General features: G+C 41.8%; 1 long non-coding RNA gene and 1 other non-coding gene across 2 annotated transcripts in view; one reads left to right on the top strand and one right to left on the bottom strand.

Annotated features, from left to right (window-relative positions):
- Positions 1 to 6,538: 6,538 nt before the first annotated feature.
- LOC105877465 (uncharacterized) overlaps positions 6,539 to 13,875 on the bottom strand; it is a 42,832-nt gene continuing 35,495 nt past the window's right edge. Inside the window, exons 2-3 of the long non-coding RNA XR_001156980.3 lie at positions 7,372 to 7,444; positions 6,539 to 6,809 (exon numbers count right to left, since the gene is read on the bottom strand). This is a non-coding gene — a long non-coding RNA (uncharacterized LOC105877465). The remainder of the gene's footprint in view (positions 6,810 to 7,371; positions 7,445 to 13,875) is intronic.
- Positions 10,251 to 10,353, top strand: LOC142869744 (U6 spliceosomal RNA). The gene has a single exon (XR_012918315.1). It is a non-coding gene; the product is annotated as a U6 spliceosomal RNA (small nuclear RNA).

Genomic DNA, 13,875 nt, shown 5'->3' with positions numbered 1-13,875 from the left:
GGGGAGGGAAGGGGAGGGGGCAGGGAGGGGAAGGGGGGAGGGGAGGGGAGGGGAGGGAGGGCTGAGTGGTGCCCAGCCTGGTATATACATCCAGCAAACTGGGAAGAATTATGGGAATCCCAGCTTCTTCTGCCAGGTTTGACACCTTCTTCATCTTCCCTGACCAGCTGCCTTGATAGGGTGACCAACCATCCCAGTTTTCCCAGGACTGAAATTTCAGTGCTCCAAGGACAAGGAATTTTCAGTGCTAAAACTGAGACAATCCCAAGAAATTAGGAGCCTTGGTCACCCAACCACAGACAGAGGGAACAAAACCCCCATGTCTGCCTCAGACCAAGATGTGGGCCCTGCAAGAGTGCTTAGCTCCAACCCAGCCAAGCCCCTCACGGCAACATCACCGGTGGGTGGACCCTGCATGCAGCCTGGTGGTTGTAAGAACTTAGGGAGCAAAAGAATATACGCTTTCAATGAATATAAAAAGATCCAACTTTTTCTGGCAATAGCCACCATTTAGCGAATGTGACTGGGCATAACACACTTATATATGTTGTTTCTAATCCTCATAGAAACCCTAAGAGTATAGATTATTCCCCTTTCAGAAATGAGAAAACTGAGACTCAGAGAGGTTAAGTGACCAACCCAAATCACACAGCTGTTAAGTGACATGACAAAATTCAAACCCATGTTTGTTCAATTACAGAGTTCCTGCTGTTTTCATTGAATCTGCAGCCTGGCCATTTTCCTGCTGTTCTGTTCTTCATTGGGGAACCCAGGAATGTGAGTGGGAAGCAAGAGGCAGGTGCTGGAAGGAGTAGAAGGAGTTGAGGGAGAGGGCCTGTGATCAGTGCTTGGTGTGGTTGGGGGGGTGCTGAGTGGGAGGGGGTTGGGATGGGCACATAGCATTGACAGCTTTCCTGTCCACACATGAGTGGGCTCTGCTGCCTTCAGCTAGGTGTGGACATACCCTGGGACATCCATTATCCTGACACCGGGCTATGTCCTCACTGAGGAGCCAGGGCTGTGTTTCTCAGAGTCCAAGATGGACCCTGCCAGCTCTTACCTGATTGCAAATGGACATTTGGACAGGGAAGGAGAACAGGGAGGAGTCACCAGGAGCTCACCATAAACTGGAGGAACAAGTGAGGGGTGGGGGGACAGGGGGCTGTGCCTGAGTCATGCTCAGGGAGTGGCTGCAATTCATGATATAGCCAGGCTCCTTTCTTTCCCAGAGATATTGTAAGGCTAAGTTTTATTTTGCTCTGGAGGTCGTTTAGGAGTCGAGCTGCTTTCAAATACTAAATGATAGTTGATTGTATAGAGGTATGGACTGAGGCCTGGCTGGGATGGCCAGGGGTCAGAGCCCTGATGGGCACTCATCGGTCTGGCTGATAGATGTCCACTCCATGGGAGGTGTAATAAACCGGACTCTGGGACTCCTTCACATTAGAAAACAAAATATAAACATCCCTCAGGAATCTTAAGATCTCTGGCAGGAAGCTGCTATCCAAATACAATGGACTTTGAGCTGTGCAGATTCACTGCATTTCCTTGGTGATGTCCAAAAGCTTTTAGGGTGCAAAATCTGTCCCAGGCCACCTTGGCCTCAGGCATGCCCAGACTGTGGACCTGGTATGAATTGTTCCCTGTGGCCAGTTTCTACTCCCCTGTGGCTCCACTCTGCCAGCCAAGTCTTCAGACAGGTGGAGCTTGAGCAAGTCCTCACCAGAGCTGTGTCACATCTCTGTCCTTCCCTAGCTGGCCTTGTACTTTCTACCAGAGACCTGAGCCTTGTACATTCTAGGGCAGGCTGGGGGCCTAGGAATAATTCAGGGCTGGAGAAGGTGAAAACCATTGATTAAGCTGCCTTGTACACAGAAATTCTCTGTCCTTCATCTGAAAACATGTAGTGTGTTCCAACTGTGACCAAAGGGAAGAGGTATTTGTGAGACAGCCATCAAATATTTGCCATTCCACTGATGTGAGACATCTTTCCAGGAGCTCATGGAGGACAGTGACTTGGGGTAGTAGAATGCACATGACTTTAGAGTCAGACAGAATTGGGTTCTGCCACTTTCTTACTAGGTGACCTTGTAAAAGTTACTCAACCTCTCTGAGTCTTGAGTTCCTCAACTTATAAATAAGGATAATAATATCTATGTCACAGTTTGTTTTGAGGTCTAACTTTGCTGATCAATGTGTATAAAAGTCCTAAATCTAGCATATAAAAATACATCATTTCTGAAGGATAACATTGGAAAAATAAAAATAAAATATAATATTGATTGAGTGCTTATTATGTGGTAGGCCATATTTAAGTGCTTTAGAAGCACAGTGTGAACTAATGTAGCCCTGTGGGTTGTGTATGTTCATTGGCTGTGCTTGTGTTTTATAGACAAAGTCTGAGACAGGAGAGTTTCAGTAACTGGCTTGAGGTCACAGAGATGGTAAATAGCAGAGCCAGGATTTAGGCTCAGGCAGTTAGGCTCCAGCTTGCATGTACTTAGCTATCAAGCCATGGAGCCATATGGAGTAGGGCTGAACAAAGAATAGCTATTATGATCATTGTAATTTAGCATTAAGTGCTTTTTATATCCATGATGCTAAGTGTTAATTATTAGCATATTTGGATGCAACGTTTATCCTCTTTGTTCCTATTTTTTTCCATAGCCATGGCAACAAAGGGCCTTGTGCTCAGTATAGCAGAGCATCCTGCTTTTGTCTGATCCAGCCCGGTGCATTAGTCTCTGCAAACAACAAAAGATGTGGCCACCCGGCCGCCTGTCCCTGCCCCCACCAGCACAGTAGAGGAGGCTGAGGCCTCTCCAATTGAGCAGAGCCAGGAGAGCAGCAGACAGGTACAGATCAGCAGACCCTGAGCAGGGCTCACAAAAGAGAGGTCATGCTTAATAAACCTGATCAGTTTCTTTGAGCAGCAACAATGCAAGTGGACAGCGGTGAAACAAGGAACAGTATTCATGCTGATTCCAAGGCACAGGAGCATAGCAAAAACCTACAGAGAGAGTTTGTGGAGTTGCTGCTGGGACCTGGAGGGGTCTGGTGGGGCTCAATTGTGGGGCAGCCAGAAGGAAACTCAGTGAGGGGGAGAGTTAGCCCAGAGCAGGGACAGAGCACAAACTGCCCAAGCCATCTAACCAAGACACAGATCTGACCAGGATACTTTCCTGCTGAAATCCATCCAGTGGCTTTCCACCACCTAAATATGATAATAATGTTGACAATAGTAGCTGCATTTATTTGATATTTATTATGTATAGGGTGCTTTACAGAGGAGGAAACTGAGGCAGAGAGCTTAAGTAATCTGCCCCAAATCACACAGTAATATACAACTGGGATGCCAACCCTGTCCACTGTTCCAGGCAGACCCAACTAAAGCTTGAGTCCATCTGTAACTATGGTCAGTGATACATCTCTTCCATCAGACAGGAAGCCCCTCTGTAGCAGGAACCATAGCTGGTTCAATTCCTGTTCCTCAAGCCTTCCAGTAGATATGGAGAAGCAGAAGCTCTAGGTCCCCTGTGCTTCTCCCTCTGAACACTTTCCCTGGGTTGTGAGCTCATCAACATTTTCAGCTTCAAGTCCTACCTCATGAAGGATTCTGAGCGAGAACTATGCCCCCAACTTGTATCTTGTGAGAGATATAATATTTAAGAGATAATAAGTGATTTTTGTTGTTTTAAGCCTCTAAGTTCTGGGGTAATTAGTTATGTAGAAATAGATAACTAATATAATAAAATAGGTTTTCAATGAATACTGAATGAATGAATCAGCACATTTATGAACAATTCTTTGCTTCCTTTTGGTTTAGCATTGTTTTAGTCCATTTTGTGTTGCTATAACAAATAGAATAGGACAGACTGGTTAATTTAAAAAGAATAGAGATTTGTTTCTTATAGTTGTAGAGGCTGGGAAGTCCAAGATCGAGGAGCTCATATCTGGCAAGGGCCTTCTTGCTTTGTCATCTCATGGTGTAAGGTGGAAGAGCAAGAGAGTGAACATGAGAGCAAGAGAGACAGACTCACTTTTATAACAACCTGCTCTCGAGATAACAACATTACTCTATTGATGACAGCAGAGCCCCCAGTACCTAATCACCTCCTGTTAGGCTCTACCCCACCCCAAGACTGTTGCACAAGAGATTAAATTTATAACACATGAACTTTGAGAGACACATTCAAACCATAGCAGTCATAAATCAGTAATTCTTAAATGTAGACTTCTTTTTTTACCCCATATTTAAGGGCAGTAGTTGACTTACATTTCATTATATGCTTTGACCAAAAGTTTATACCTTTGGGGTTAAAAAAGCCAAATATTCATTTATTTATTTATTTATTTTTGAGACAGAGTCTCACTCTGTTGCCTGAGTTATAGTGCCGTGGCATCAGCCTGGCTCACAGCAACCTCAAACTCCTTGGCTCAAGCGATCCTTCTGCCTCAGCCTCCTGAGTAGCTGGGACTACAGGCATGTGCCACCATGCCCGACTAATTTTTTGTATATATTTTCATTGGCCAATTAATTTTCTTTCTATTTTTAGTAGAGACGGGGTCTCACTCTTGCTCAGGCTGGTTTCGAACTCCTGACCTTGAGTGATCCACCTGCCTGGGCCTCCCAGAGTGCTAGGATTACAGGCATGAGCCACCTCGCCCTGCCAAAAAGCCAAATATTTAAGGGTTATCAACCACTGCAACTGCTTAGTATTTGCCTTTGTCAACAGACCCTGTGACTCCTTTCAGTCTCAGGATAAAGAGAGAATTTTCATAGGGAGTGTTGACCTGGTAAAATTTAACATCCACTATTTCCTGTAGAGCCCAGCACAGAAGTAATGCCTGGCACAAACACTGCAGGCACCCAAAAAAGTATTTGTTGAGTGAATGAATGAGTGAATAAATCTCTTTACTCATCATAATCATTCAGATGTTAAATGCTATTCCAGTTGCCTAAGTAGGAATGAATATGTAACAAACGCTGTCTGGCAGAAACAGGACAAGTCTGAATTATGTAGCATCCGTCTGACAAGTACAGTGAACTACTGTGTTATTGCTTGTTTGCTCATGTTTACATTTTCTCCACAAAAATATAATTTTTGTTTTACAACTGTGTGGTGCATTAGGGGTGTGGCTTATTCTGTGGAGTGGCTCACTCAACATCTGCTCCAGTCACATTATAGTGTGTCTTTCTGCAATGCAGAGATGGAAAAGCTTAAACTACATTTCCCAGACTCCTCTCCTTTGCCACCAGGGTTCTGAATGAGACTTTTAGTTCCCTTCAATCAAATGCATTCACATAGAACCTGAAAATAAACTGAGTTAAGCAGGGAAAGAGAGAAGGAGAATTTGAGGCATCTCTCTTTCTGGTCCCAGTGGTCATAGAGCAGTTTGGCCTGGACCTGGAAGTGCAGATGATGGTTCCCTAATTTGGCAGGTAGCTTCCTGAAGTGGAAGAGGTGCATGATTTCAGAGCTAGTGGCTACTGGACGTTTTCTGTTCTTGGAGAGAGCAGGAGCTTCCTTTACAAGCCAGTTTCTTCAGCCTATCTACTAATATTGTAAGTCATTTAATACCTTGCAATAAATCCCTTTTTGTACAAACCAGTAGTTGTTTTTTTTTCCTCTGCCACTGAACCCTTACTAAAGTAAGGGGCTAGGAGTTACTATAGAACTGACAAAATGATTTGTTACTATGTAGATTATTAGATACAAATGTAATTTAATATTTATGAAATTTCACATACTCTGGGAGATCCAGTTTCAAATGAAAATATATGCTCCTGCAGTGATCTATAAATTGATTTTTTTAAAAAAAATCCTACCAAATTTGAATTCTACTGAAGTACTCTCTTATTATTTGCTAATGCTGTTAGGACTGTGGTTTACATGTAACAGAAGTATACTAGATTTAAGCAAAATAAAAAAATGAATTTATGTAAGGATCATCTCATGACACCCCAGGGCCAGGAAGTAGCAGAAATGGCCTGGAGCCAGGGACTGCAGCGCTCTAGAGCACCTAGGAAGGCTCTTACCAGCTCTCACCCTGCTATCTCTCTGTGTATCTCCTTCATTCTTTCTCATTAGTAATTTTCTCTGCATCCCAATCCACTGGGTAAAAAATTAAGCCTCACCTCCACATTTATATATCCCCCATTTAAAAGGACAGACAGAGTGAGGCAGGAATCTCCTAGACTCAATTCCAGAATCTTGAGGAAAGTCTATGAGTCTATGAATGTGCTATAAATGTCTATGAATGTGTTGTAAATCATGCTCCTTGGGAGCCAGTCAGCTGGAGCTGGGGTCTGAGTCCTGTTGTGGGAACTTGGCAGTGGGTGCTCTGTTCCTGGAACCATATAGGTTGTGGGTAGGGGGAGGTGGGTCTGCAGGTAGGGGAAATTACCATATACTGCCTCAGGGCATTATTGGGCGCTCAGGAGATAAGCTCATGAATGTCAATTACAAGAATGACATACTGATTTTACATATATTATTAAACCAGGAGGAAGAAAACTACAGCTCACAGGTCAACTCTGGTCGGCCCCCTGTTCTGTAAATGTGGTTTTATTGGAATACAACCATACCCGTTTGTTTGCATATTGGCTATGACTGTGTTCGTTCTAGAATGGCAGAGTTGAGCAGTTGCAGCAGAGACATACATTTCACAAAGCTTACAATATATATCTGGCCCTTTAGAGAAAAAAGTTGTTGATCTTTTGCTTAGACCCTTGATGCTCAAGAGGAGATCCACAAGCCAGCAGTCTCAGCATCACCTGGGAGCTTGTCAGGTCTCCACCTGGAATACTGAATCAGAACTAGCTTTTAAACAAGATCCCCAGATAATTCAAGGCACATTAAAGTTTGAGAAGCACTGTATTAAACTCATCAGTGGGCACATGAGCAAAACTATTGAAACTTTCATTTCACAAGGCCTCTTTTAGCCTGTGGGAGAAAATGTTTTACTGGCTGTATCTGTTTAAATAGACTTTTTATTCTATAATAGTTTTAAATTCATAGAAAAGTTGCAAAGATAGTGCGGAGTATTCTTATAAACCCCTCTGTTCCAGGATCCTATTCAGGATGCCATGTTATATCTAGTTGCCATGTTTTTCCAGCCTCTTCTGATCTGTGACAGTTCTCTACTTTACTGTCCTTGATGACCTTGAGAAGTACTGGCCAGGTTTTTTTGGCTTTTGGTTTTTTTGCAAATGTCCCTCACTTTGGGTTTGTCTGATGTTTTTCTCATAGTTAGACTGGGGTCATAGGTTTTTAGGGAGGAAGACCACAGAGGGGCGATGCCATCCATATCAAGGGTACATGCCATGAACGTGACTGATCACTGATGATGTTAACACTGATCACCTACCTGAGTTAGTGTTTGTCAGGTTTCTTCACTGAAAAGTTGCCCCGAACTCACTACCTCCACGATTCCTTTCTTCCTGCATTTAAAAATATTCAAATGGAATAAAAGTGAAATGGAAAACTAAATGAAGCGTCAATAAATTCCATGGGGAAAACTATATTATTGCAACTTAGGTTATTCGTTTTATTGACCAGAAGATTGTCATAAAGAAATTGGCATTACTTTTTATACATTAATATTTTAACATTTGAGCATATTTGGTCTTATCACTTTTCCTGGTTTTGACTACCATTTATAAGCTGATGACTCACAATTTTTGAGCTACGGTCTCACTCTGCCCCCCAAGCTAGAATGCAGTGGCCTCATCACAGCTCATTACAACCTCAAACTCCTGGGCTCAACCGATTTTCCTGCCTCAGCCTCCTAAGTAGTTGGGACTACAGGTAAGTGCCACCATGCCAGGCAATTTTTCTGTTTTCTGAAGAGATGGGCTCGGGCTGGTCTCAAGCTCCTGGGCTCAAGTGATCCTCCCTCTTTAGCCTCCCAAAGTGCTAGGATTACAGGCATGAGCCACTGGGTCCGGCCCACTCACAAATCTTCTGCAGTCCTGACATCTGCCTGGATAGACCACGTAATGTATTCAAGCTCCTGCTAAATCCTTCCTCTCTGATGTCTCAGAGAAACTTCAGATTCAATGTACCCCATGCTGAACTTTCTGTACCTCCTCCCTCATTCCCTGCATGATTCATATCTTCTCCTCCAATGTTCTCTAGCTAGTAAATGGAACCAAATCAACCCATTTGCCCAAGCTAAAAACCCTACCCTCCACCTCACAACCTGAGTGATCTTTCTAAAACACAAAGGTGTCTATATTATCACTGCTGCAGCTCATTCATGGCTTCTGTGTCTCTCTTTGGTCTCATCTTTTACCACTCCTGGGCTTGTACTTTACCCTCCTGAGTAAAAGGCTATTGTTCCTTGAGCACACCCAGTGCTTTATGCCTCTGTGTCTTTGTGTAGGCTGTTACCCTGCCTGAAGAGTTCCCTTTTCCACCTCTCTATGCCCACTATCTTCTCATCCTGCAAGACTCAGTCCAGGCATTTTCTCTTTGTAAACTGTAAGGCCTCTTGCCCCATTTGGTCTTCCCCACCGGGTTATGAGCTCCTGAGGGTAGGAACCATATATGGTTCAACTGTGTAGCCCCCCTACCTCCTCTCTCTGCTCAGCATAGCTCCTGCCAGTCATACTGAAGTAGCTCAGGAAATGTTTAGGACTAAGCTGATTTCCATTGTGCTCCTATGACACTTAGAGCAGTTAATACATTTTATTAGAATTATTAGTCAAAATGCCTGGCTGCCTATTGAGGAGGTGAGTGCCAGGAAGAAAGTCTGAGTCTTATTCATGCTAAAGGCCCAGTGTTTGGAATATAATAGGTGATTAATGAGTAATGAGTGTTTGCTGGATGAGTGATCAGAGCAGGAACATTTAAAATCAAATTACTCTTTTCATAACTCTCCAACCGAACATTGGCCAAACCATCCTAAGGGCAGTTTGGTCTTTTTTGTCGATCTACATAAGTAAAAAATACATAGCTGAAATGGTATAAAAATGGCTAAATAGGTAATATAAGCATCACTAAGTGAAAAGTTTCAAAGCTAGGTTATTTCTCACAAAGGTAACATTTGTGGCATGCATCAATTTACCTTAGCCAGGACAGTAATATGGTGTTAGATAGTATTAATACCATGCCTAATGCAGTACTCTTTAGAAAAAGTAAAACAGGCAACTAAAAAGTTTCAAACTCCATCAAAACCAGCCTGAGCAAGAGCAAGACCCCGTCTCTACTGTAAATAGAAAGAAATTAATTGGGCAACTGATATATATATATAAAAAAATTAGCCGGGCATGGTGGTGCATGCCTATAGTCCCAGCTACTTGGGAGGCTGAGGCAATAGGATCGCTTGAGCCCAGGAGTTTGAGGTTGCTGTGAGCTAGGCTGACGCCACGGCACTCACTCTAGCCTGGACAACAAAGCGAGACTCTGTCTTAAAAAAAAAAAAAAAAAAAGTTTCAAACTCCAGCAACTGGAATCAGGAGCACCCCCACAATTCAGTCTAGAGGAGACTGAGAGTCAAGTACCCAGAAAAGGAGACTTGGGGTGTGCATGGGAGCAGAAGAAGGCAGAGCTGATGTAAGAAAGACTAAGTAGAAAGAAGTCTGGCAACTGAGAAGGAAAGGAAGTAGTTTGACATTGGAAAGTGCCCATATAAGATGAGAACCTGGCAAGGGAGAGACAGGTGACTAATCGTTACAATAGATTCTGCCTGCCATTGTCTGTGCTTTGGAAATAAGTTGATGAGGTTTGGATTTAGTAAACATTAAAATTCTAAGAACACTTAAGAACTGCCAAGGGAGGCTTTGGAGCGATCTTCATATGAGTAGATTTCTAAGGCTAGACTAGATACCCATCTATTATAGATGGGTTGAGACTACCACATCCATCCTGCTACCACAGAGAGAACTTAATGACCCTGCAGGTCTTTATTTCAAACTTCCGAAAGGTGAAGAGAGGTTAAATGCTGCTAACTTTTGTTCTGTTGTTTCATCAGATTCCCTGCTATTAATTCAGATACAACTGACAAGCATTTTCTCTAAACAAAAGAAGAAATTTAATTGTTGACCTTTTCATGAACATTGCTGTCCAATTTTTAAAATTTCTTTTTCACATCAGATGGGGAATTAATTGCTGTCTAATTTTTATACACCTTTATGTACAGTTATTGTCCAACATTTACATACCTCTATGTACAGTAAAATTCTCTGCTCCCATTGTGTTATTAGGCCTATTGCCTCATGGTAATGGTAATCAATATTATCACGCTTGCTTTGGCAGCACATATACTAAAATTGAAATGATACAAAGAAGACTAGCATGGCCTTGGCACAAGGATGACATGCAAATTTGTGAAGTGTTCTATATTAAAAAATTTAAAACTTTGAAAAAGATAATCAATATTATTTATAGTAGCCATATATTAACTCCTTTCTTTGCTGTTGGTTCAGAGAGACCTAAAGTGGCCATGTCACAGTCTTACCTTCTAGTAGAGTGTACCCTAGTGGAATCATTCCTTCTTTTTTTTTTTTTTTTGGAGACAGAGTCTCACTTTGTTGCCCTGGCCAGAGTGCTGTGGCATTAGCTTAGCTCACAGCAACCTCAAACTCCTGGGCTCAAGCAATCCTTCTCCCTCAGCCTCTCAGGTAGCTGGGACTACAGGAATGCGCCACCATGCTCGGCTAATTTTTTCTGTATATTTTTAGTTGTCCAGCTAATTTCTTTCTATTTTTAATAGAGACGGGGTTTCACTCTTGCTTAGGCTGGTCTCGAACTCCTGAGCTCAAATGATTTGCCCGCCTTGGCCTGCCAGAGTGCTAGGATTACAGGCATGAGCCACCACACCCGGCCATTCTTTTGGAACTAAGATCGCTAAACCTACAGAGTCCAAAGTTATAGGTATAGGAAACAAACAAACATCCCTAAGTAAAATATTAGAGATGATAGAGATAGGAGCAGAAAGGAATATGTGTGGAACCCAAGGGATTTCAAGGTACTTCTCAGTACTATTACTTTTGGTGGTAAAAGTTAATGGAAAGATACACAACTCCCACTTCTACCCCTTGGCTCCCAGATCCAGGTATTCTGGCTAAGGGAAAATATGGCACCGCATATTGATAAGTGGTTTAGTGCACATACTGTATCCTGAAGGACAGCCTCCCAACCATGTGAGACGTTGTCACCTGGTTGGCACAATCACTTAGTTTTTCAGTAGGACATTCTTGCTCTTCTACTTAAGGATGTTGGGACATGAACCCATTGATGCTCCCCAGTCTGGGTTTGTCTGGTGTTTTTTCATGACTAGACTGGACCTATGGATTTTTGGAAAGTATATCACAGAGGTCAAATGCCCTTCTCATCATATCCCATCAACAATAAATGATAACCACAGGACGTCATTAATAATGTTAACTTTTATCACTTGGTTAAGGTGGTGTTTGCCAGATTTCTACACTATAAAGTTACTATTTCCCCCTTTCTCTACTTTATCCTTTCATAGAGAGTAACTATGTCTAGCTCCTCCTGAAAGGGGAGAGGGCAGATATTAAGCTCCACCTCCTCAAGGTGGGAGCATCTACATGTATTATTTGGAATTCTTCTGAGAGAAGATTCACTTTTTTTTCTTTTTAGTGTTCTGTTATTTTTAATTAATACATAATATTTGTATATATTTATAAGATACATGTGATATTTTGTTATATGCATAGAATGTGTAATGATCAAGTCAGGGTATTTGGGATATCTATCACCTCAAGTGTTTATCACTTCTATGTGTTGGGAACATTTCAAATCCTCTCTTCTAGCTATTTTGAAATATACAATACATTGTTAACTATAGTCACTCTACTGTACTATTGAACGTTAGAACTTATTCTATCTAACTGTATGTTTGTGCCCATTAACCTACCTCTCTGCATCCCTCCCGCACCCCCCCCCACACACCCTTCCCAGTCTATGGTAACTATCATTCTACTTTCTACCTTCATGATTTCAACTTTTTATTTTTTTATTTATATTATTTATTTATTTTTTTTGAGACAGAGTCTCACTTTGTTGCCCAGGCTAGGGTGAGTGCCGTGGCGTCGGCCTAGCTCACAGCAACAACGTCAAATTCCTGGGCTCAGCTATCCTGCTGCCTCAGCCTCCCGAGTAGCTGGGACTACAGGCATGCGCCACCATGCCCGGCTAATTTTTTCTATATATATTAGTTGGCCAATTAATTTCTTTCTATTTATAGTAGAGACGGGGTCTCGCTCTTGCTCAGGCTGGTTTCAAATTCCTGACCTCGAGCAATCCGCCCACCTCGGCCTCCCAGAGTGCTAGGATTACAGGCACGAGGCACTGTGCCCGGCCTCAACTTTTTAGATCCCACATATGAGTGAGAACATGCAGTATTTATCTTTCAGTTCTGGCTTATTTCACTTAACATAATGACTTCAACTTCCATCTATGTTGCGGCAAATGACAGGATCTCATTCTTTTTTATGGCCAAATAGTGTTCCACTGTGTATATAAACCACATTTTCTTTATCCATTTATCCACTGATGGACACTTAGGTTGATTCCATATCTTTGCTATTGTATATAGTGCTACAATAAACATATGGGTCCAGTTGATATACTGATTTCCTTTCGTTTGGATAAATACCCAGTAGTGGGATTGCTGGATTGTATGGAAGTTCTATTTTTAGTGTTTTGAGAAATTGTCACACTGTTTTCCATAATAGCTGTAATAATTTACATTCCCACCAACAGTGTATAAGAGTTCCCTTTTCTCTCCATTCCAACATCTGTTATTTTTTGTCTTTTTTATAATAGCCATTCTAACTGGGGTAAGATGATATCTCATTGTGGGTTTGATTTGCATTTCCCTGATGATTAGTTATGTTGAACATTTTTTCATACGCTTGCTGGCCATTTGTATGTTTTCTTTTGAGAAATAGAGTCTATTCACATCCTTTGCCTACTTTTTAATGCAATTGTTTATTTTTTTTACTGTTGAGTTGTTTGAATTCCTTACATATTCTGGATATTAGTCCCTTGTCAGATGAATGGTTGGCAAATATTTTCTTGAATTGAACAGGTTGTCTCTTCACTCTGTTGATTGTATTCTTCACTACGCAGAAGCTTTTTGGTTTCATATAGTCCCATTTGTCTGTTTTTGTTTTTGTTGCCCATGTTTTTGAGGTCTTAACCATAAAATCTTTGCCTAGACTAATGTCCTGAAATATTTCTTCTATGTTTTCTTCTAGTTGTTTTATAGTTTCAGGTCTAATGTTTAAGTATTTAATCTATCTTGAGTTGATTTTTGTATATGGCAAGAGATAGGGGTCCAGTTTCACTCTTTTGTGTATGGATATCCAGTTTTCCCAGCACCATTTATTGAAGAGGGTGTCCTTTCTCCACTGTATGTTCTTGGTGCCTTGTCAAAAATCAGTTGGCTATAAATATATGGATTTATTTCTGGGTTCTCTATTCATTTTCATTGGTCTAAGTGTCTGTTTTTATACCAATACCATGCTATTTTGGTTACTGTCGCCTCATATAGGTAATATATTTTGAAGTCAGGTAGTGGGATGCTTCCAGCTTTGTTCTTTTGGCTCAGGAGTGCTTTGGCTATTTAGGCTTTTTTTTTTTTTTTGGTTGTATATGAATTTTAAGATTTTTGTATTTCCGTGAAAAATGTCATTGGTATTTTGGTAGGGATTGCATTGAATCTGTAGATTGCTTTGGGTAGCATGGTCATTTTAACAATTTTTTTCCCGAGACAGAGCCTCATTCTGTCATCCTGGCTAGAGTGCAGTGGTGTCATCATAGCTCACTACAACCTCAAATGCCCAGGCTCAAGTGATCCTCCTGGCTCAGCCTGCCATATAGCTGGGACTACAGACAC

This window comes from Microcebus murinus, chromosome 2 (assembly GCF_040939455.1).
Source record: "Microcebus murinus isolate Inina chromosome 2, M.murinus_Inina_mat1.0, whole genome shotgun sequence".
Lineage (NCBI taxonomy): Eukaryota > Metazoa > Chordata > Mammalia > Primates > Cheirogaleidae > Microcebus > Microcebus murinus.
Note: the sequence above shows the minus strand (reverse complement) of the source record. Positions and strands in the feature narration are given on the sequence as shown.